We start from the raw sequence: 25,431 nt of genomic DNA, 5'->3' as shown, positions 1-25,431 counted from the left end.
ACCACCTGCCGCTGACTGTCGACGGAGCTGTGGTGGAGAGAGTGAGCAGCACCAGATTCCTGGGGGTGCACATCAGTGAGGACCTCTCCTGGACCACCAACACTGCGTCGCTGGCGAAGAAGGCTCAACGCCGCCTGTACTTTCTGCGGAAACTCAGGCGAGCAAGTGCTCCTCCCGCCGTCATGACCACATTCTACCGTGGCACCATTGAGAGCGTCCTCTCCAGTTGCATCGCTGTGTGGGGTGGTGGCTGCTCTGAGTACAACATGAAGGCCCTGCAGCGCATAGTGACCACTGCAAAGCGGCTGCGATTGTGTGTGATGAGACTCACCCCGCTCACTCTTTGTTTGTACTTCTGCCCTCTAGGAAGAGATACAGATGCCTGCGCTCCCGCACCACCAGACTCAGGGACAGCTTCGTGCTCCAAGCTGTCCGGATCCTGAATTCCCTCCCCCCTCCACCCTCTGCTACATGACGTCCTGTTCTTTTGCGCTATGATCTGGCTGTCTGCTATTAGCGCGCTTGCTCCATTTTGCTGCTCTTATTTGTCTATTTATTTATTTATTGTTTATTTATTTGGGTTATTTGCTTATTACTTATTCGTTGCTCTTGTCTTTTCGTTTTTACTCTTTGTGCTATTTGATGTGAGTGTTGTGTACTGTGTCTAGTCACCGTGGGACGGTGGGAAACGTAATTTCGATCTCTTTGTGTGCCTGGCATGTGAATAAATTGACAATAAAGCGGACTTTGACTTTATTGTGCATTTTATGACTGGTGCGACTTATACTCCGGAGAGACTTATAGTACGAAAATTACGGTAATGGTCAATTTACGCACATGTCCTGAATGTTGTTAGTCACCCAAATGTTGAACAGAGGCTGAGCTCTACCGGGGTCAAATTCCTTGTTTGGCATGCCCAAATATGGCCAATAAACTTCTTGAATCTTGAATCTTTAATATGTAGACGTAATTATCTGAAACACAGGTTCCACTATGATGCTAATACCTCAATGTTTTAGCTAAATTGGGAAGTTGGCAGAACAGTATATAATATTTGGGCGCATTCGTTAAGCAGCTGATTGGTTGTCTCTCAACTTGAACGTTGCAATCCACAATTACCGTATAGCCTTGCCCCATTATCTTTAGGAAGATAGTGAAGGTCAATTTTCTCCCGATACTGCCTCTGCAGTTTGTGAATAAGCTCTTAACACTGCTTCCAGTGTTCATTGTTTGGGTAACAGTGACAAACGAAAACATAAAAAAAGTGAAGAGAAGGTCATATTTGAAGGAAGGGCTCCACATGGTACACATTGCAGCTTTATGCAAATACAGTATACTTCATCCAATGTCAATGTTAAGTCCGTTGCTTTGAGTTCACTTGTTAAGTGTAGCCACGTCCATCTTTTCACACATCATCGAATGTAATCTCAGAAACTGCGTGGACACCTGAATTATGTTTCACTGAAATACAATGGGGGCGGCTCAGTGGCACACTGGGTAGCACGTACTCACAGTTAGGAGGGTGCGGGTTCGATTCCACCTCCGGCCCTCCCTGTGGGGAGTTTGCATGTTCTCCCCGTGTCCGCGTGGGTTTTCTCCGGGCACTCCGGTTTCCTCCCACATCCCAAAAACATGCTTGGTAGGCTGATTGAGCCCTCCAAATTGCCCCTAGGTGTGAGTGCGAGTGTGGATGGTTGTTTGTCTCTGTGTGCCCTGCGACTGGCTGGCAACCACTTCAGGGTGTCCCCTACCTACTGCCCGATGACGGCTGGGATAGCCTTCGGCACGCCCACGACCCCCCGTGGGGACAAAGCGGGACAGAAAATGGATGGATGGATGGATACAATACAATGGAAGGCTATCATTGTTTATAAAAGCAATTCAGAGAACAACCATTTCCTGAAGGTGCTTATTACAAATTGTACATGTGGTGTATGCTGATGAGAGGAGTGACATCCTGCATTGCCACTACTGTGTCATGACTCGTTCCCGGTTGTTGTATTGTGTTTCTGTTCGCGTTGCCCCTTCCCTCCTGTGTTACCTCAATCAATGTAACCACAGACACCTGCCTCTTGTTACGTGTTTTGTATTTAAGTCCTGTCTGCCCCTCACTCCCCAGTCGGATCATTGATGTCTTCACGTCTGATGTCTTTTTGGTTCCTGTCTTTGTCAAGTCTGTTTTGGTTAGCCAGTCTGTCGGTTGGTCAGTTAAGTTATGTTAGTTTGCCAGTTCCTTTTTGTCTGTTCCCCCTCATCTTCAATTCCAACTCCTTTTTTCCTCAATAAACCCTGGTCCAAGCTGCATTTGGTCGCCCTGCTCTATTCCGAACCATAACATACTGTTTGTTTAAAGTCAGATGTGAATGAGTTTTGTCTGCTGTTTATTTTGAGTTATGATACTATACTACCCCAGAGATAGCCATACTTTGAATAACCATAAACACAGAGGCAAAGTATTCCCTCTGGTTTGACACCACACGAACACAAATGTGGCCATCAAGATTCATTCCTGCAACGCCTATACTGTACACTGTACGTTTATAGTTTTGCCACAGGGGCTTGCTTTGAGGGTAGCAAGGAGTAGTTTGATGCCGAACACATGTATCCTACAAGCTGCTCTGCTCTACACTTAAAATATTTCTGTTGAGATCAGATATTAGATAGATAGAGAGAGAGAGAGAGAGAGAGAGAGAGAGAGATAGATAGATGGATAGATACATATACATATATACCGTAATTTTCTGACTATGAGTCGCGCCGGAGTATAAGTGGCACCAGCTATAAAATGCACAATAAAGTGAAAAAAACATATAAATCGCACCGGAGTATAAGTCACACTTTTGGGGCAAATTTATTTGTCAAAATCCAACACCAAGAACAGACATGAACCAGCAAAAACAGGCTAAACGATACGGTATGCTAACGTGACATATACACAAACGAGGAGCTGAGAACGGGCCTGACGTAACATTCAGAGTTATTCAATAAGTATTACATAAATAACACGTTTATCATACCATCTGTGTCACTCCAATTCCTTAAATCCATTGATCGTGCTTTATGTAAACAATGTTGCGTATGCGCCACATATGCTGACGTCGGACCCGTTGTATGTTGCATTTCTAATTATTCCACAGACCCATATAACGATATATAAAGTATATTTCAAATAACTATCATATTACAACAATATTATCAAACCATCTGTGTCAGTCCAAATCATTAAATCCATCAATCAAATTCCTCGTTCTTTATGTAAACAACGCCGCGCGTGCGCTGCAGAGATCCAGTATATAACTATATTGTAGCGTTAAAGTACCAGGAAAGACGTGGGTTTATATAACAACAATATTATCAAACCATCTGTGTCACTCCAAATCATTAAATCCATCGATCAAATTCCTCCTCCTTTATGTCAACGCTGCGCACGCGTGCCGCACAGATCTAGTATATAACTATATTGGAGCGTTAACAAAGTACCAGGAAAGATGTGGGTTTATATAACAACAATATCATCAAACCATCTGTGTCACTCCAAATCATTAAATCCATCGATCAAATTCCTCTCCTTTATTTCAACAATGCTATATTGTAGCGTTAACAAAGTACCAGGAAAGACGTGGGTTTGGTAAACGGCTCTTTATTTAACAAAACAAGAGTTCAACGAGCCAACAACTACTGAACTGTAAATACAAGTGGCTACATAAAATAAAATATATCAAATAACTATAACATAAATACGTTTTTTAAACCTTGTGTCACTCCAAATCATTAAACCCTTCAAACGTGGGGCCCTTCGTCATCTTCGTCATCCCGTGATCGAATCCTTTGTCCTTATGTAAACAACCGCCGCGCGGCACCGGTGACGTCACTTGCAGTTCAAATAACAGTAATCCCTACATCGCGGTTCGTTTATCGCGGTTTTACAACATCGCGGATTTTTGAATTTTGAAAATTTGAAAAGTCGTTCCTGAGTATAAGTCGCCGCCCCCCACCCAAACTATGAAAAAAACGCGATTTATAGTCAGAAAATTACGGTATATATGTTTTTTTTCCACTTTATTGTGCATTTTATGGCTAATGCGACGTATATTCCGGAGCAACTTTTAGTCCGAAAAATACGGTAATTGAATGAAATTCATTCATTCATTCATTTTCTGAACCGCTTTGTCCCCACGGGGGTCGCGGGCGTGCTGGAGCCTATCCCAGCCGTCATCGGGCAGCAGGCGTGGGACACCCTGAACTGGTTGCCAGCCAATCGCAGGGCACACAGAGACGAACAACCATCCGCACTCGCACTCACACCGAGGGGCAATTTGGAGTGCTAAATCGGCCTACCAAGCATGTCTTTGGGATGTGGGAGGAAACCGGAGTGCCCGGAGAAAACCCACACGGGCTCGGGGAGAACATGCAAACTCCACACAGGGAGGGCGGGAGGTGGAATCGAACCCGCACCCTTCTAACTGTGCAGCGGACGTGCTACCCAGTGCTCCACCGAGCCGCCTGAATGAAATTCAATTACTAATAATTCCAACTGCTCATTTTCTTTGTATTGTTTTGTAACTGTACCTTTTGCCAGAAACAAAACAATTCTTCATAGGCACAAAGGCACCGAAGTGATATATTGGTGTTTTTGTGTCTTTTTATTTTTCATTGGTGTTACAATAATTGTCCCCTCCATGAGTCGTCACCTTATTGTGGTGGAGGGGTTTGCGTGCCCCTATGATCCTAGGAGCCATGTTGTCTGGGGCTTCATGCCCCTGGTAGGGTAACCCATGGCAGAAGGGTCCTAGGTGAGGGGCCAGACAAAGCACGGCTCAGAAGACCCCTTATGATGAATAAAATATATGGACATAGTTTTCCCTCGCCCGGACGCGGGTCACCGGGGCCCCTCTCTGGAGCCAGGCCTGGAGGTGGGGCTCGAAGGCGAGCGCCTGGTGGCCGGGCCTTTGCTCATGGGGTCCGGTCGGGCATAGCCCCCTTCCAATGGGCTCACCACCTATAGGAGGGGCCAAAGGGGTCGGGTGCATAGTGAGCTGGGCGGCAGCCAAAGGAGGGGACCTTGGCGGTCCGATCCCCGGCTGCAGAGGCTAGCTCTAGGGACATGGAATGTCACCTCTCTGGCTGGAAAGGAGCCCGAGCTGGTGTGTGAGGCAGAAAGGTTCCGACTAGACATGGTCGGACTTGCCTCCACACATAGTTTGGGCTCTGGTACAAGCCCTCTCGAGAGGGGCTGGACTCTCTTCCACTCTGGAGTTGCCCACGGTGAGAGGCGTCAAGCAGGTGTTGGCATAATTATTACCCCCGGCTGGGCGCCTGCACATTGGGGTTCACCCCGGTGAGCGAGAGGATAGCCTCCCTCCGCCTTCGGGTGGGGGGACGGGTCTTGACTGTTGTTTGTGTCTATGCACCGAACGGCAGCTCAGAGTACCCACCCTTCTTAGAATCCCTGGAGAAAGGGCTGGAGAGCGCTCCTTCTGGGGACTCCATCGTTCTACTGGGTGACTTCAATGCTCACGTGGGCAATGAGAGTGAGACCTGGAAGGGCGTGATTGGGAGGAACGGCCCCCCCGATCTGAACCCGAGCGGTGTTCTATTATTGGACTTCTGTGCTCGACACGGATTTTCTATAATGAATGTCATCGGACTTGCGGCCGCATGTTTTGGACACTCGGGTGAAGAGAGGGGCGGAGCTGTCAACTGATCACCACCTGGTGGTGGGTTGGCTCCGATTGTGGGGGAAGATGCCGGTCCGACCTGGCAGACCCAAGCGCTCTGTGAGGGTCTGCTGGGAACGTCTGGCAGAATCCCCTGTCAGGAAGAGCTTCAACTCCCACCTCCGGCAGAGCTTTTTCCACATCCCGGGGGAGGCAGGGGACATTGAGTCCGAGTGGAACATGTTCCGCACCTCCATTGTTGAGGCAGCCGACCGGAGCTGTGGCCGTAAGGTTGTTGGTGCCCGTCGTGGCGGCAATCCCCGAACCCGCTGGTGGACACTGGCGGTAAGGGAGGCCGTCAAGCTGAAGAAGGAGTCCTATAGGGCCGTTTTGGCCTGCGGGACTCCGGAGGCAGCTGACAGATACCGGATGGCCAAGCGGAACGCGGCTTCGGCGGTTGCTGAGGCAAAAACCCGGGCGTGGGAGGAGTTTGGCGAGGCCATGGAGAATGACTTCCGGACGGCTTCGAGGAAATTCTGGTCCACCATTCGGCGTCTCAGGAGGGGGAAGCAGTGCACGGTCAACACTGTTTACAGTGGAGATGGTGTGCTGCTGACCTCGACTCGGGATGTCATGAGTCGGTGGGGGGAATACTTCGAAGACCTCCTCAATTCCACCGACACGCCTTCCATTGTAGAAGCAGGGCCTGAGGACTCTGAGGCGGACTCTCCAATCTCGGAGGTTGAAGTCACTGAGGTAGTTAAAAAACCCCTCGGTGGCAAGGCCCCAGGGGTGGATGAGATCCGCCCGGAGGTCTTAAAGGCTCTGGATGTTGTGGGGCTGTCATGGCTGACACGCCTCTACAGCATTGCGTGGACATCGTGGACGGTGCTTCTGGATTGGCAGACTGGGGTGGTGGTTCCCCTCTTTAAGAAGGTGTGTGTTCCAATTACAGGGGAATCACACTCCTCAGCCTCCCTGGTAAGGTCTATTTAGGGGTGCTGGAGAGGAGGAGCAGTGTGGCTTCCGTCCTGGCCGTGGAACAGTGGACCAGCTCTACACCCTCGGCAGGATCCTCGAGGGTGCATGGGAGTTCACCCAACCATTCCACATGTGTTTTGTGGACTTGGAGAAGGCGTTCGACTGTGTCCCTCGGGAGGTTCTCTGGAGGGTGCTTCGGGAGTACGGGGTGCCGAGCCAACTGATAAGGGCGGTTCGGTCCCTGTATCACCGATGCCAGAGTTTGGTCCGCATTTCCAGCAGTAAGTCGGATTCGTTCCCAGTGAGGGTTGGACTCCGCCAAGGCTGCCCTTTGTCACCGATTCTGTTCATAGTTTTTATGGACAGAATTTCTAGGCGCAGCCGAGGCATTGAGGGGGTCCGGTTTGGGGACCTCAGCATCGCGTCACTACTTTTTTGCAGATGACGTGGTGCTGTTGGCTTCTTCGGTCCGTGATCTCCAGCTCTCACTGGAGCGGTTCGCAGCCGAGTGTGAAGCGGTCGGGATGAGGGTCAGCACCTCCAAATGTGAGTCCATGGTCCTCGGTCAGAAAAGGGTGGAATGCCCTCTCCGGATCGGGGATGAGATCCTGCCCCAAGTGGAGGAGTTCAAGTATCTTGGGGTCTTGTTCACGAGTGAGGGGCAGGATGGAGCGCGAGATCGACAGGCGGATCGGTGCAGCGTCGGCAGTAATGCAGACTCTGTACCGGTCCGTCGTGGTGAAGAGAGAGCTGAGCCAAATGGCAAAGCTCTCGATTTACCGGTCGATCTACGCTCCTACCCTCACCTACGGTCACGAGCTATGGGTCGTGACCGAAAGAACGAGATCCAGGATACAAGCGGCCGAAATGAGTTTCCTCCGCAGGGTGTCCGGGCTCTCCCTTAGAGATAGGGTGAGAAGCTCGGTCATCCGGGAGAGACTCGGAGTACAGCCTCTGCTCCTCCACGTTGAGAGGAGCCAGATGAGGTGGCTCGGGCATCTTATCAGGATGCTTCCTGGACGCCTCCCTGGGGAGGTGTTCCGGGCATGTCCCACCGGTAGGAGACCCCGGGGATGACCCAGGACACGCTGGAGAGACTGTCTCTCGGCTGGCCTGGGAACGCCTTGGGATCCCCCGGGATGAGCTGGATGAAGTGGCTGGGGAGAGGGAGGTCTGGGAGTCCCTCCTAAAGCTGCTGCCCCCGTGACCCGACCCCGGATAAGCGGAAGAAGATGGATGGATGGATGGATGGATGGATGGATGGTTACAATAATTGTGACATAAATAAAGCCGGCAGTTTTGATCAGCAGTGGCTTATTAAATTGATATTCCTCAGACATTCTGTGCAATACAGTGTCTGCCAGATGCATTGTGATACTGTGAAGTCGTCATTTGCTGCTGACAGACTACAGGCTGAATACCATTAACTGTATTGACAGCTAGCTATAAATCAGCAACAGAATAAGAAAAAGAAAAAAGAAAAATAAGAAGACTTCTAAGATAACATTTTACTCTAAAAGTGACATAAAATGCAACTGGTTGTCAAAATAAATATTTTATTGTGTCTTTACTTTTTAGGGAGAGTACTGCACTAGACTAAGAGGACCACATGAGGACATTTTACAAATTAACAACAGGCATCTTAAATCTTAAAACCTTTTAAGATTTAAATCTTACATTTTTTACTGTGAATTTTGTAACCGAAATGGAAGTAATTTAACTGTACACATAACTTAATAGCAACAGTTATTGTATTCACATATATGTTGTAGTTTAGTATATCTGTGAATTAAAAAAGATACAAGGACAAATAACAATAAAATGAATGTACGTATTTGTAATTTACAAGTTTGTGCAAGCCAGTGGGGGACGTGGCATACACACGTGTTTGAATGACTAGATTACAGAAGTTCCATCACTGCCTTAATTGGAGCCAGGAAAAAAAACATATATCTTTCATGGATATATGGACTGATGGACTGATGGATGGATGGATGGATTCATCCATCCGTCTATCTAACCAATGCTCTGTTTTGCAGTCACATGTAAGATTTTATGGATGACTGCAATGAGATTCAAGCATCAACACCATCCTTGCACCAACTCTACAAAAAAGGACAACATGCTTCATAAAAATAATGTTTATATAATTTGTCTTTTCGTGTATCTCACTGCCAAATATTTCTTTGCAGAATGAAAAACTGGCTGGTTTTGGATCCCTACTGTGATGATCAAAGCTCAATCTAACTGGAAAGAGTGCAAGAAAGCAGATGGTGGATGGAATAAAGAACACTAAAGTTCAAGGAGAAAACAAACAAAAGCAAAATAATGTAGTGTGCATTATCTCATCCATACAGAGAAAGAACTGCACCCACAAGACTGCCTGAAACCATGACTGTCATCTCTGTTTAACACATCAATCAGCAGAATGACATCCATTGGCCCGAGGAAAAACTCAATTACTTTGTTATTCTTTTTTCTTTGCCTCACAACCGTTTCAAAAGATTGAGCATGGCAAATCCCCCTATGATTCATAGTAAGTCCAATTAAAATCATTTTTTGAAAATGTTGATTTGGCTTGAGCCAGTATGTGCATGAATGTTTGTTTTGCTTCTGTGTGAGGGAAAGAAAGCAAAAGCAAAAGAAAGACTGAATACACACACGCACGCACACACAAAAAACACACATTCAGAAAATAGGTCAAGCACCAAAAGTTCAGTTTCAATGCCTTATCAAAAGCCATCTCTGCAATGTGTCTTATCTGTTCAACTCATATACGTTTATATAACTCATAAACCTTTGTTGAGTTTTTAGTTAAATCAATAGTAGAACCCCCAATCATAGTGTCCTGATTTCACAAGAAAATGTGAAATTATTATGTAATTATATGTCCTGGGGCCAAGGAACCAACATGCTGCTTGCCAACTGAGGAGATAGGAAAATCCTTTGGCGTAAACAAATGTAAAAAAACAACAACAAAAAACGTGTGAAGCTGGTGTAGAGATAATACTTTTTCTGTTTCTTGTCTTTCAGCAAAAGGCTGCCGCAGGTGAAAATGAGATCAAGTTCAGTTTGTGGGAGAGCTGCTTCAAGATTGGCTAGGCACTACATTGAACACAATCAGTGCTAATTGTGGGAAGTCAGTGAGGGATCAAGTCTCTCGCCACTCTCAGCCAGGAGTGTTTAATCTCCTTGCTTGTGAAGAAGGTAGAACTGAGAGGGTGGTAAGAAAGTGAAGAAACTTCCAAATGAAGAAAAACATTGTATACAGGTATTTTCTAATCATTTTTTATATATATAAAATCAAAAGGTACACCACAAGTATCAGAGTGGCAAAGGAGTGCAGCTCAACAATATTACACATGCCATATTTTGCACAAATTGCTTTTACCTAGTGTAAAATAGCCCAGGGGTTTCAGCAGCAAAAACAACGGTTTGTATATAATACATGAGGGCGCAGGGTGCAACTCCCACACACATACACAAATATCCATTAGGCAGCAGGCTGTGAATGCCAGTGCCAGTGTATATGTCCTTGGTGTATATGTAATCTGTCCCAGAGTAATAGATGAGCAATTACCAGAGCAGCCGAGTCAGTCACTCTGTTCAAATCCCCTCCTATTGTGCATAGTTGTGTCACACTGTGCACAGTTGAAGACTTTTGGGCCAGATTGTAAAAATTTAGCCTGGGGACTGGTGGTAGACCAGAATGTACAAATTGGGACAGGTTGTCACAGATGAACCAGTCAATTCCTAAAGCACAAGTGCTCGATTGAAGAGCATTCTAACGTGGGGAAATTCTGATCCAGGTGTTTTTAATTGTGTGTTTGTTTTCTAATTCGTTGGTTGCTTAATTTGATCACTCTGATCCAGGGAAACATCTGTGGAAGAAAATCATGAAACCAAAGTTTGCTACTTCCACATTCATTCATAAAAATACAGCTGCTCCTCACATTTGTGATGAATGTACGTAGGTAAAATTAGCATCAACATGCATGGATAGGTCATGTCAATAATGGAATTGGGGAAATTAGCTATTTTGGGGAAATTATCTATACTGATCTAATTTGCTATGGCACAAAAACCTGCTATTTGAACATTGATGTGTTGAATTTTTATAACCACTGTACGTTAAGGACCCTTGTCATTCCACCATATCCTCAATCAATCTTCAGAAAGAAAGAAGTGATTCCAAACAAAGAACTGTTGTTCATTCATTTTATACATCTCTTATAACGTTCAGGGTCGTGGTGAGTGCTGGAGCCTATCCCAGCTGACGTCGGGCAAAAGGCGGACTACACCCCAAACTGGTCGCCAGGTATTCACAGGGCACACATAGAGACATGCAACCATTTACACCCACATCCACACTGTCACAATGGGAACTGATTACGGTGATCTGTGTGCGTGTGTGCGTGTGTGTGTGTGTGCGTGCGTGTGTGTGTACACGCGTGCATACATTTATGCATGTGTGGTGTACTTTCCCTTGAACATGAGATAAATTATTAATTAGGACTGATTAGTATTCTACTGTCTGATGGTCACTCAGTTTGATGCAGCGTGGAGGTAACCTGATTGACATGAAATATTTCTGTAATTTCATTTTGCCTCCCAGTTATATTGTAAAGGTCAAAGGATGATTCATTGATTTTCATTACCATGCGACCTGTGGTCAACTCTGTGGTATTCACCCCCCCCCCCCCGACCGACTCACCTAATCAGCAATCACGCCAGCCACATACACAAAACCATTCTCTCTTTGATAAGGCTCTTTTTATTTCTCATATCTGCTCTTTTATTGCTGATTCCTAATCTTCACATTCTTTGCTCCTTTGCGTATGTCTGATTGATCATTCATTTTGCGGAATCCAGCCACTGCTTATAGGCCTGGATGTTTGATTGAACTCATTCATTCATTCATTCATTTTCTGAACCGCTTTGTCTCCACGGGGGTCGCGGGCGTGCTGGAGCCTATCCCAGCCGTCATCGGGCAGTAGGCGGGGGACACCCTGAACCGGTTGCCAGCCAATCGCAGGGCACACAGAGACGAACAACCATCCACACTCGCATTCACACCTAGGGACAATTTGGAGCCTTCAATCGGCCTACCAAGCATGTTTTTGGGATGTGGGAGGAAACCGGAGTACCCGGAGAAAACCCATGCGGGCTTGGGGAGAACATGCAAACTCCACACAGGGAGGGCCGGAGGTGGAATCGAACCCGCACCCTCCTAACAGTGAGGCGGACATGCTACCCACTGCTCCACCGAGCCGCCATTGATTGAACTCATTTTAGTTTTTTTTATTTTTGCACTGATCGGTCGGCACCTTTAAATTTCGTTGTACATGTGACAATGACAATAAAGATCTATTCTATTCTATTCTATTCTGTGGTGGTTGTGGCAGGATTGATGATCCAAATGCAGGGAAGCGAGCCAGTAGTGGGCAGTTTAATAAAGGGAAAACAAAAAGGCACAACAAGGTACTGAGATAATCAAAATACAGAATCAACAAAAGTCCAAAATCAAAAGAGTAAACAAAAAACGAGGAAAACAGCTTGGAACTCTGAGCAGATAACCAACAGTAGGTAAATGTTCAAGGTAAATGAACACGAAAGAATACATTAAACTAACAAGATAAACGCACAAAGGAACATGTGGAAAACATGATACAAATCTCCAAATCACAAACCAAATCAACCAAGTCCATGGCACTTTCTGCTATCCTCTCCTTTGCCCTTTTTCTAAATTGTAGCCCTTTTATATTGCAGCTCTTCTCTTCATTTGTTTTGTTCTATTAAACCCTGCACTAATTCCCACTTGTTGCTCTGACTATTCCCTCCTACACTGAAGTGGGAGGCAGACATTGGTGATAATGCAAGACGGGACAAAATTTGGCAAACGCTTCATCTTTCACTTCTCGTCATTCTGATATACAAGTCTTCAGTGACGTCTCAGAGTTTGTTTTCATACCCAATCCCAAGAAATGTGTTTTAGATGAGTATTTTTAAATACCACAAGGTCATTCTTTTTTTTGAAAGAGTTGAGGTGCAGACTTAATTAAAATCATAAGATGTGTTGAATATGAGGAGGGTCACATTACCATTGGGAATTGTTCTCGCTTATGTTCTTTTAGAGCAGCTGACTTCATCTGACCAACTCCGATACAATGAAGCAAAGAAATAATAAACAAACAAGTTTGAATAATCCTTCACAGTTGTTTTAAATCCTTAGAACCCCGAATAAACATTTTTGCTTTGCAAATGTATAAATGTACTGGTACTCATACACTAGTCTACTCTCGTTCCTTAGATAATTAAAGGGGGCTTACGTCTTACATCACACTACACAATACTGCATAAAACTAGCCATAAATACACTGATGGTGCATGGAGGGCAACAAATGGAGAGAAATTGAGACCAAAACATTTTTATTTCGTCTTTTGTCCAGTTGTAAATCTCTCATCCGCCATTGCACATACAGTAAGTATGTGGTGGGAATAATCCTGAAGAAAACCTAAATCGAATCAATTTAGTATTGATGATAATAAGACTAAAATTAAGTTACTGTTTTGAGATGATTGTTAATTGAAATGGGGATGAGAAAATCATCTTAAATAAGTGTGAAATCAAACCCATGTTTTTGTTTAGAGTTATTATTAGAGTTATAAGCCCATTATTTCACTGCCATACTTTTTCCATCACTCTGCTTTGCAGGGTAGGTAAGTGATTTTGCAGAGATCTTTTCTGCTTAAGACCGCCTCCTCTACCAAAGCATTTGTTCTCCACAGCTTATTCTCTCTCTCCTCTTTTTCAGAACGTTTTTCTGGGTAAACACAGGCGTTCTCATGTTCTACGGCAGCTGGATGGGGGAGGAAGAGTGCGTGACACCGCTTCATTCACTGCTTCCATTTTGTCCTTGTACCAGCACTATTTGATTAACAATGTGTGTGTGTGTGTGTGTGTGTGTGTGTGTGTGTGTGTGTGTGTGTGTGTGTGTGTGTGTGTGTGTGTGTGTGTGTGTGTGTGCGTGAGTCAGCCTCACAGTCATAAATTAAAATGTCACTGCCAAGGACGGAAGGCCGCAATAGATTTAATTCTCCTATTACTCTTAAATGTTGTATTTTTAGGGACGCTCAAGAATTTAATAGCACGCAGGTACTTCTCTGACTCAAAGTCAACTCACAGTCTCACGCCCCATTTGGCATGCAAAATAATCGCTTTTTGAGAGCGGGTTTGATGCCAGGTTTGGTTTGATAATAGCCTTTACAAAACATATCAAGATTATTCACTACCGCCGTTTTTCTTTCAAGTATGAAAAAATTACAGATAATTGCCATTTGTAGAATCCCGAATCCACCCGGTTGGACAATCAGATTTGGGAAGTCATGCTCTTCTTCGATGTCCGCTTGCATTACTAACATTGGAGTCAGCTGCTGCTGCTTGAAATGCTTAGTGGTTCTGGTCTAACCACTAAACCCTAAATAGCTTCATGTCTGGTTACATTAAATAATCATTGAGGGTAAAACACGCAAATGTATGTTGATTACATATGTCTCTCAGCCTCCAGTACACTGTGACCCATTAATTAGTTTTTTAGATTACCAAAGCAGTAAGATAGAATGGGGTTAATTATTTTCCCTTCTAATATACGGATGCGCACGTTATGTATGAGCAGAAATTCTATATGTGTAAACAAAACTATGTACTCAATTTGTATTATTTTTATGATGTTCATGTCACATTTGGGGTCACATGGAGCAATCCCAGCTGACCATAGAAGTGGGGTTCATGATCCACAATCACCAACCAACTGCAACTTCATGCCGTCAACATTATTTATCAGGATTTTTGTGTTTGCACAGATGCTGTAGTAATAACTTTGCAAAATGTTTGTTGTATATTTAGTCATACTTTGGGATTGGTGATCAACTTTAAATTTGAGATATCTGTCAAACTAAACTGACTATTACTATTATTAGTACTTCCAACGAGCATAAAAGTGATGAATTTCTACAATGTTGGGGGGATGAATGAATCCTTCTAATGTCTTTATATGCATTGTCAGCTAGGATAGGCTACAGCTCACCCACGACCACAATGAAGACAGGCGCAACAGAAAGTCGACAGAGTAAAAATAAACAACTGAAACGTGCACAGCTGGGATGTGGCTGTGTCCACAATTAAACAATCAAACTCATTTCAAAACAACTAACGATGAATGCACAGACTTTTTAAGAGTGTGAGACTCTCTACCTAATGCAGCAAAATGGCACTAATCAGTTTGTGTATGGAAGAACTTGATTGAAAATAAACATTTTGATTGAATTTTGTTGTTTATGTTCATATGAATCTATTTTAAATTGAAAAACAATGTTTATTGTGTCACATATTTTTATTTCATTAAATGACATGAATTTAGACACCAATTAATTATTTTAAAGTTAAAGTCAAGTTAAAGTCCCACTGATCATCGTCACACACACATCTATCTGGGTGTGGTGAAATTTGTCCTCTGCATTTAACCCATCCCCATGTGATTTTGATCCATCCCCTGGGGGAGAGGGGAGCAGTGAGCAGCGGCAGTGCCGCGCTCAGGAACCATTTGGTGATCTAACCCCCAAATTCCATCTGAGTGCCAAGCAGGGAGGTAATGGATCCCATTTTTATAGTCTTTGGTATGACCCGGCCGGGGTCTGAACCTACAAACTTCCAGTCTCAGGGCAGACACTCTCCCACTAGCCCACTGAGCTGGTTGGCGACTGATATGTAGTCCCACCTCTGTTAAATTGATCACTCACTGTCTTTGTCCGTTTTGTTAAATTTTGCAGGGTTTTGCTTCTTCACCTTCATCTTCTTCCGGTTATCCGGGGTCGGGTCGCGTTTCCATTTTTTTTCCTTTGTGTATTCAAAATGAAACAAGATTCCAATGCTTTTGGTATCTGTTATTGGATATCTGTACTGTGGACAAAAATTTCAAAACAAATAATGTTTCAGGTTAATCTTTGATTTGCACCTGAAGAGCTACTATGATAAAACCAAATGAGCAACCACATCCATCCAACTTCTTCCTTTGGACTGAAAAGAGATACTTGAACACCAAAGACATACAGTATGCTGCCATCTTCCCAATACTGCAGTAAAATGAGTGGCAATTTCAAACACTTTTAAAAAGACTGATATAAAAATATGCACATACATAAAGTGAGGAAGCAGCTTTGACCTTGAAGCCGCCTGAGGAAATGCGATCTGCGCTAATTGTCATCTGGCAGCAGGATAAGCAACATTACAAACTCACCCAGGCAATTTTGTGATACATATGTGAAGATAGAGGGATTCTGACTCGTGCTCGTCCATTTTAATTCCTCGGATATTGCCAGAAATTCTATATGTGTGCATGTTCTCACTTCCCATGCTTCCCTTGTTTCTGAAAGCATTTATTTTTCACTAGAGACGTGTGGGTATACCGCTATGAGATACCCATTATCGCTCCTCTCCACACACACACATACGCGTAGTTCAGAAAGGATGCATTGCAGAGAGGCAGAAATAATTGCATAAGTATTTCTGAAGACCCCTTTTACTTCAGTGGAAGGCAGGGGGTATGCGCGAGTGGGCCAGTGTGTGAGCAGTTGCATGCATTTCTGCAGAAATGCTCCAGCACTCAAACAGTTGTGTGTGTTCCTCCACCCCACATGAGAGGACACTAAATCCAATCAAGCATCTTTTTTTCTTTCCAGTATGCTCATAGCTAAAGCAGCTGTCCTCGAAGACCTTTGGACACACTGAGCATGATAACCGCAGCCTCGCCCAGACCACCCCTCAGTTCTGCTTCAGTTTCGAGGGTGCCCATTTGTTCTGCTGTAAGAGCAAAGATCAATTTGAGGCTTATGTGTCTGAGGGCGTTTTAGGTCCTGCGCTCGTTTAAGCCCCCGCCATGTAATGCTATCTCTGTCATGTCCCTCCGAATGTCCCCAGAGTTTTAGAAAAGAAAACTGGGAGAATGGGGTGGTGAAATGTGAGAAGAAAGGAGGAGACGTGGATAAGGAACAACAATTTACATTGAAATGTAATCCCGTCACTGGGACTATGGTATTCACATCATATGTGGTGTGTAAAACAGTCGTGCTCTTTCTAAAGTATTCAAAGTGAGCCCAAGCCCTTTATTGTTGCTGAAGACTGAAACCATTTGCTTGACATCAAAGAAGTGGTCGACATTATCAGGCGCTCACATTTGCGTTTGATGTAAGATTTTAAAAATTTTGCATATTTTATTTCCCCAAAAGTATTGGAGTATGTGACAATATTAGTGTTTTGTTGTGGTATTGTGTCCAATTACATTGTTTACTCAAACAATAAACATCACTGAATGTTTACGCCCCGTTTCAGATTTGGTATTTGTAAGGAAAGATAACCGCGATTTGTCCAAGCATGGAGGAAAAAGTAGATCTGAATCAGTGAGATGGAAAATCATCAAGAGCCATGGGCTATCACGAGTACAGTCAGTTGGAATTTCCTAAAGACTCCATTTCTGGACTACCAGACACAGAATATTCCCTCAGTGACTGGTCTCCCAGTTGCTGCTGAAAAACATCGATGATCGTATGATGCTACCACTGCCATAGTTCACGATAGGGACAGTATTGCCCAGGTTTGCTTTTCTCTGAACATGGCATCTGGCATTCTCACCAAAAATAAATATATATTTTTGTCTCATTAAACCAGAAAGAGTTATTTAGCTCATGTTCTGAGTCTCCTTCAGGGGCCTTTAGGAAAATTGCAAAGTGCTTTCCCATTCAAGCCGGATTGATAGAAGACTACTCAATGATCAGTGGAAACAGGATGAGCCTGAGGTGAATTTTCAAATTGTGATTTCTTCATTGTTAGTTGTTGTTGTTTTTGATAAATTTGTAAAAATATAATTTTCTCTTTTACAGTGTCAACATTGAGTGCTGTATGTACAGTAATTTTGAGGGGGGAAAATAATGTAGTCAATTTTGTTATAAGATGAGGCAATGTGAAAAAACTGAACTGCTTATTATTTTGTGGACGTTCATTATTTGCATGACAAAGTCGTTATCACTGTTTCATTGTATGTTGGGGATAAGGCATATCAGACAGGCTTCAGTGTTGCTAATGAAAAAAAATGTCATAAAGCATTTTAACTAAAGAGGACGTATTATTGTGGGTGTAGACAGTCTGCCTACTCGAGAGTTACGTTAATCTTTTGTGAGCTGAGATATGTCTATTGAGTAAGCCATTCTGAATTTTGCTGAATTTTGTTAGTGACCACTGCATGCGCCACATGAATGTGCATGCTCACTTTTTTCCTTCACATCTGGGATTCCGCTTCCGCAAGCAGAATCTATTGCTTCATCTAATCCTTCTTGTTCCGCCCCATGTCGTCATGATACCAAAAATCATAATCGATACTGGCTCAGCAGTGGATTTTGGCATGGTAAACTGTGGCTCTTTTTCATGTAACAGGATTACCCCGTTCAGAGAGTTGTAAAACAGGGGTAAGTGCATAAGTTTTTATCCTAGGGATATTTTGAAAAAAAAGTTCTCATTTGGGAACTGTAAATGTCGTGTGTGTGTGCATGCGTGTGTGTGTGTGTGTGTAGTGGGGGGGATATTGGACATGCCTCCCGTTACATACAAGGAAACATTTATGGTCATATATAACCAGTTCCTAGATGCTGGTCAGATTTTGCTCAGATTTCAGGGTGAAGAAAAATATGATGAGGGATAATACAATTTAAATTAACCATTTAATTCAAAACTGCATGTGAAGGGCATTAGAATTTAGCGGTCCCACTGTGCTGTATTTTAATACTTTGTTGACAGTCCTAAGACTTAGGGGAATAATGTTTTAGCCAGTGATTTCATGGCTCACATCCTAGAGAACACAGATAAAGTCAGAAAATGAAACTCAAACTGATACTGCTGTGATCTGGTATAAAAGACTGGATTAGTGAGTATCTTTTAAAGCCTTGTTTCAAATGGGGGAGTTATGATAACAGATCTAATTTTTTCCAATAAAAAGGAGGAAAAAGACAAATCTCTGTGTCAAAACAACCCAACAACTCATTTTAGTACCATGAAAATTATGATACAATGACCATTCATCCAACTAAATTATAATAATTTCCCTTTAAAAACGATTCAAACCTGTTGTTTTCTGGCACTCCTTTTGTGAAACAAATAATCTGATTTGTCTAATTAAGTGTGGGGATTGTCATAAAGATGCCATTAAGGCACAAATTGTATCAGGATACACATCAACTGTGGCATGTGAGTGTTTAATTAGAACAGTGATTAGATTGTCTCAGTGGACCATGTGCTACCATGTCTTGTTTTAGTTGTGCGCACGCACACATGCACACAGAGACAAAAACACTAACACACACTCACACTCACACACACACACACACATACACACACACACACACACACACAATGAGGGCAACAAGTCAAAAGTTCAGTTCATAATTAACAATGTAGTCGTCTCGCAGACTTTGCATAGCAACTAAACCACAACATGACGTTGGCTAGATTGTGGTATCTCTGTTTGACTGTTAACATCCAAATTACAATTAATGTTGAATCTAATCAGTGACAGCTGTGAAACAACTCAGAACTCACTTATGAAAAACAGCAAGCAGTGACAGAAAACTCAAACAGCTCCGTGGAATGAGGGCAGATATAACAAAATGGCTGGGAAGTCAAACAAACCGTTGGCCAAATAAATGGGCAGATGACTAATGAGCAAACCACCCACAATGCACAGACCACAAATATTCATTCATTCATTCATTTTCTGAACCACTTAGTCCCCACGGGGGTCGCGGGCGTGCTGGAGCCTATCCCAGCCGTCATCGGGCAGTAGGCGGGGGACACCCTGAACTGGTTGCCAACCAATCGCAGGGCACACAGAGACGAACAACCATTCGCACTTGCACTCACATCTAGGGACAATTTGGAGTGCTCAATCGGCCTATCAAGCATGTTTTTGGGATGTGGGAGGAAACCGGAGTGCCCGGAGAAAACCCACGTGGACACGGGGAGAACATGCAAACTCCACACAGGGAGGGCCGGAGGTGGAATCGAACCCGCACCCTCCTAACTTTGAGGCGGACATGCTACCCACTGCGGCACCGAGCCGCCCACCACAAATATTATTTCAGCATATTTGAATTTCAAGTTCAAATTTGCTGATTTGATTTGAAGTTCAAATCATTGAAATGTACATAATCAATGGGTGCTGGTCCGTCGCAAATGTTTTTTTGTCAAGTTTTGTTTAAGGTGGCAAATGTTTGCCAACAATTATAATTGTATCAACTGTCTTTATCATCAAAAAGAAATTTGGAACATGCTCAAAATTTGATGGTGACAAATAAGGCTGTTTGCAATAAAATGTTCAGGAATGTCTGAAATGTTTCGGACACCGGAATTTTGACCTGAACCTTGGAACTGCATGGAAACGTAGAAACTGGGTCATGTACCGTATTTGCGCCTTATATATGGATCAATTTATGAATTTGTTGATCAATACTGGTTGTACACAGTGCTCTGCCAAAATTTTCAGTACATTTTAGTACAACTAGTAAATAACAAGGTCGCATCGCTTACCAGCATTACGGCAACCGTGGTCAGGGGGCGTCACTGAATAGCTGTTGTACCCGTGAGGCTATATCATGTCAAAATAGGCTGCTCTATTAATGTTTCGAGTAAATTTACGGATCGATATGGAAGGGAAACACAGGTAAGCAGTACCAAGGTGTTAGATCGAACTTTAGTCAGTTCTGATCATTTTTTAAGCCCTCATTTGAGAAACGCAATTGTTTACACTTTGCTGAGGCTCATGGGAGTCTGCGAGCTGAGGCTCATGGGAGTTTGCGGGTGGCTAATGTTATAGTGATAGCTGCTATACGCACGAGGCTATTTCATGTCAAAATAGGCTGCTCTGTTAATGTTTCGAGTACATTTACGGATCGATACGGAAGGGAAACATAGGTAAGCAGTACCAAGGTGTTAGATCTAACTTTAGTCAGTTCTGATCATTTTATAGGAGACAGTTTGAGAAACGCGATTGTTTACACTTTGCTGAGGCTCATGGGAGTTTGGGGTGGCTAATGCTTTAGTGATAGCTGCTATACGCATGAGGCTATTTCATGTCAAAATCGGCTGCTCTGTTAATGTTTTGAGTAAATTTACGGATCGATATGGAAGGGAAACATAGGTAAGCAGAACCAAGGTGATAGATCGAACTTCAGTCAGTTCTGATCATTTTATAGGATAGTTTGAGAAACGCGATTGTTTACAGAGGGGTTATTGGTTAGTGGATAGTGGATGCATATCGCAACCCTAGTCAACCGCAGTTTGTTGCAGTATAGCTTCTATTTTATGCGCCTTATAATCCGGTGCGCCTTATATATGGACAAGCCGATCATTGAAGGTGCGCCTTATAATCCGGTGCGCCTTTTGGTCCGGAAATTACGGTACTCAGCCTCTTGGCACAGTTACCATTTTGTGTTACTTTTGGTTCTTTCTTTTTTTAATCACACCAAAATTGTTTTCAAACAACACATCAGAGCAATCTTATCGTATCGTCATTTAATGTACCGTAAATTTCGAGCTATAAAGCGTGCCGGACTATAAGCCGTACCAGCCAAAATTCGTGATTTTTTAAGTTTTATACTTATATAAGCCACACTGTGCGCACGAGTTATTTACGCCCTATGTGTGTTTAACACAGTCATGGCACACATCTGAGAATGCACCTTTTTTTACAGTGCGTCTTTTGAACGTGAAAATACAGTATAAGCCGCATGTGCGCATCAGTTATTTACAAAGAAAGACGGTACACAAAAGCCTTTTTAAAGTTTTAATCACATTAACATTTCGTTGTAACCACAGAAGTAACAGCACTAGCTGGGCTAAAGTTTTAATAGCATTAACATTTCGTTGTAAACACGGAAGCAACAGCACTAGCTGGTCTAAAGTTTTAATAACATTAACATTTTGTTGTAAACACGGAAGCACCAGCAGTAACTAGGCGGGTAAAAAAAAAAAACATACCAGTCAACAAAGTCACTGAGAGCGGTCTTTCTCTTTCTCCTGTCCACTGAAACCAGCAAAATCTTCCTCCTCAGTGTCCAATTGGAATATGCATGTAAAGTCGCCACATGATCGCATACGGTTTTTAATGTTTAATTCCCATTTGTAAGAGAATATACACAAAGATGATTGTCAGTAAAGAGATGGTTGTTTAAGGACGCATAACTTTTATTAACATAACAGCACAACAGCGATCCACAGCCTTTTTATGAGTGTATTAGTCATGAGAAAAATCATGGGAAAAAAAACTATATAAACCGCACCGGACTATAAGCCGCAGGGTTCAAAATTTGAGAAAAAGGTAGCGGCTTATAGTCCGAAATTTACGGTAATTCAATATTTTAACACAATGCATAGGCAAGAAATATGCTATTCTACTTGTTCATCATCTTAAACACCAGGGTTGATGCTAACAAAATTGGTTTTCCAAGTATCTGGAAAAAAGATGTTGAAAAAGTAAAACAAGTACATCACAGTTACTAGGGAGCTGTGCTTTAGAGCAAAAGACAAAAAGGATTGGTGATGAAATGCTTTAAAGCAATAAAACAAGTACTATGGGCAACTCTAGTTTTAAATAATAAAACAAATACTGCGCTAATCGTCATACCATGTTCCATATTTTTTCTTAGTAAAGACAAAAGCAGAATGAGCTGCCGCAGTCGACAATGACTTTTCCGAAGCCTGAAAAAAGAAGCTGATTGATTCTGATAAATATATATATATATATATATATATATATATATATATATATATAGAGAGAGAGAGAGAGAGAGAGAGAGAGAGAGAGAGAGAGAGAGAGAGAGAGGTATGAATATATATATATATATATATATATATATATATATATATATATATATATATATATATATATATATATATATATATATATATATATATGTATGTATATATGTTCAAAGTAATCCATCCATCCATTTTCTGAACCGCTTTGTCCCCACGAGGGTCGCGAGTGCGTGCTGGAGCCTATCCCAGCCGTCATCGGGCAGTAGGCGGGGGACACCCTGAATCGGTTGCCAGCTAATCGCAGGGCACACAGAGACGAACAACCATCCGCACTCGCACTCATACCTAGGGACAATTTAGAGTCTTCAATCGGCCTATCCAAGCATGTTTTTGGGATGTGGGAGGAAACCGGAGTGCCCGGAGAAAACCCACGCGGGCTCGGGGAGAACATGCAAACTCCACACAGGGAGGGCCGGAGGTGGAATCGAACCCGCACCCTCCTAACTGTGAGGCGGACGTGCTACCCACTGCCCCACCGAGCCGCCTATATATATATATATATATATATATATATATATATATATATATATATATATATATATATATATATATATATATATATATATATATATAGAGAGAGAGAGAGAGAGAGAGAGAGAGAGAGAGAGAGAGAGAGAGAGAGAGAGAGAGAGAGAGAGAGAGAGAGAGATACAAAAGCAACATAGAACTACAAACAAAAGAACACAGTTTGTCCACATTTATTTTCTGTGCTAGCCTTGTTTTTTGTTATTTCCATTTCCTTCGTGCACGCACATACACACATAGACAATGCTCTAGCGTGAGAAGAGACGGTTGGCATGAATATGGATGATAGCGTTCCGATTAGTATGTGAGAGCTTCAAAGTCCCAGTGACTTCTGTCAAGCTACTGCTCATGCATAAATTGGAAAAGAATAACCCTGTAGACCTGATTACACAAAATTATAACATTCATTCCCTTAGCAAATCACCGTGCATATCTGATAGAAACACCACTCACAGCAGGAATTGGAAGATAATCCAGTTCCTTCTTTTTGGATGTCACTCAGTGGCACTCTGAAACAAAGAACTCACGTTTTTTTTGTGTGTGTGTTTTTTAAACATGCTTTTGAAAAGTGTGCTTTTTGTGTTTTAAAAAGAGACTCAACATGAAGACTTAGTTCATAGCAATTGATTACAGTATAACCTCGGATCTCAACGCTAATTCATTCCAGACGAGCATTGAGAAACAAAACCGTTGAGTTCCGAAGGAATTTTCCCCATTAGAAATAACTGATATCGCAATAATCCGTTCTCAGCCAGCATGCTTTTACCCTAATGTTTATACAACTGCAGTGCAAAAATGTGCAGGGTTGAACATGCAAAATAAATTACTGTAATTTTCGGACTATGAATCACTCCGGAGTATAAGTCGCACCTGCCATAAAATAAAACATATATGAGTCGCACCGGAGTATAAGTCGCACTTTTGGGGTAAATTTATTTGTCAAAATCCAATAACAAGAACAGACATGAACCAGCAACAACAGGCTAAACTATATGGTATGCTAACGTGACATATACACAAACGAGGAGCTGAGAACGGGCCTGACGTAACATTCAGAGTTATTCAAATAAGTATTACATCAATAACATGTTCATCAAACCATCTGTGTCACTCAATTCCTTTATGTAAACAATGCCGCGTATGCGCCACATATGCGCCGCCCCGCTGACATCGGACCCGTTGTAAGTTGCTTTTCTAATTATTCCACAGACCCATATAACGATATGTAAAGTATATTTCAAATAACTATCATATTACAACATTATCAAACCATCTGTGTCACTCCAAATCATTAAATCCATCGATGAAATTCCTCGTCCTTTATGTCAACAACGGCGCGCGTGCGCTGCAGAGATCTAGTATATACATAACTCTATTGTAGCGTAAACAAAGTACCAGGAAAGACGTGGGTTTGGTAAACAGCTCTTTATTTAACAAAACAAGAGTTCAACGAGCCAACAACTACTGAACTTCCAGCCACGAGGTGGAAGAGAGCGCCATAGAACAGGAGCAGGCGTGCGTAAAAGCCATGTCCGAGCCCCATCCACCGTCCCCGGACAGCCACCCGGCCAAGCACCGGCCCCCGACTTCCATCCACGGAGGTGAAAGAGAGCTCCCGTCGAGAAGGACCGGGGGTGCGTAAAAGCCATAATAGTTTTTCAAACCTTCTGTGTCACTCCAAATCATTAAATCCTTCAAACTCTTCGTCCTCCGTGTCACTTACAAACAAAGACGCTAATGATGCCGGTAGTACGTGGGGCCCTTCGTCATCTTCGTCATCCCGTGATCGAATCCTTTGCCCTTTATGTAAACAACCGCCGAGGGTGACGTCACTTGCAGTTCAAATGACAGTAATCCCTTGCTACATCGCGGTTCGTTTATCGTGATTTCACTACATCGCGGATTTTTGAATTTTTAAAATTTGTGAAAAAAATCACATATAAGTCGCTCCTGAGTATAAGTCGCCCCACCACCCAAACTATGACAAAAACCGCGACTTATAGTCCAAAAATTACGGTATATGAAAAAAATGGTTCTAATATCCATATCGTAATACTCAAGACCTATGTACATTGCACATTGAATGTTTTTCCACTGTCGTGCAGCCCGAGTGCATACTAGACTGAACTGGATGCAAAAAAGAACGGAATGAGAGAGTGCAGAGGTGAAAAGCTGGGCGGAGAAGACGAGATACATTGAAAGAAGTACTCTTGAGACTGATCCTTGCAAGAAGCTGATGTCTGAGCCAAGCATAAGGCAGCAGCATAAAGCAGATCTAAAGGGTGTATTCCTCCTGGGTGTAAATTAGGAACATGAACATAACTGCTTGCGCTGCAGTAACGAGGGATT

General features: G+C 43.0%; 1 protein-coding gene and 1 long non-coding RNA gene across 2 annotated transcripts in view; one reads left to right on the top strand and one right to left on the bottom strand.

Moving 5' to 3' along the window:
* Nucleotides 1–25,431, bottom strand: part of fat3a (FAT atypical cadherin 3a) — a 191,713-nt gene that overhangs the window by 124,817 nt on the left and 41,465 nt on the right. The gene's annotated exons all lie outside the window — the stretch shown is intronic.
* Nucleotides 9,786–13,595, top strand: LOC147054846 (uncharacterized). Its single transcript, XR_015066610.1, has 3 exons — nt 9,786–9,909; nt 10,882–10,956; nt 13,454–13,595. It is a non-coding gene; the product is annotated as an uncharacterized LOC147054846 (long non-coding RNA).

The sequence above is a fragment of the Syngnathus leptorhynchus genome, chromosome 7 (genome assembly GCF_054491065.1).
Source record: "Syngnathus leptorhynchus isolate UIUO chromosome 7, UIUO_Slep, whole genome shotgun sequence".
NCBI classification, from domain to species: domain Eukaryota; kingdom Metazoa; phylum Chordata; class Actinopteri; order Syngnathiformes; family Syngnathidae; genus Syngnathus; species Syngnathus leptorhynchus.
Note: the sequence above shows the minus strand (reverse complement) of the source record. Positions and strands in the feature narration are given on the sequence as shown.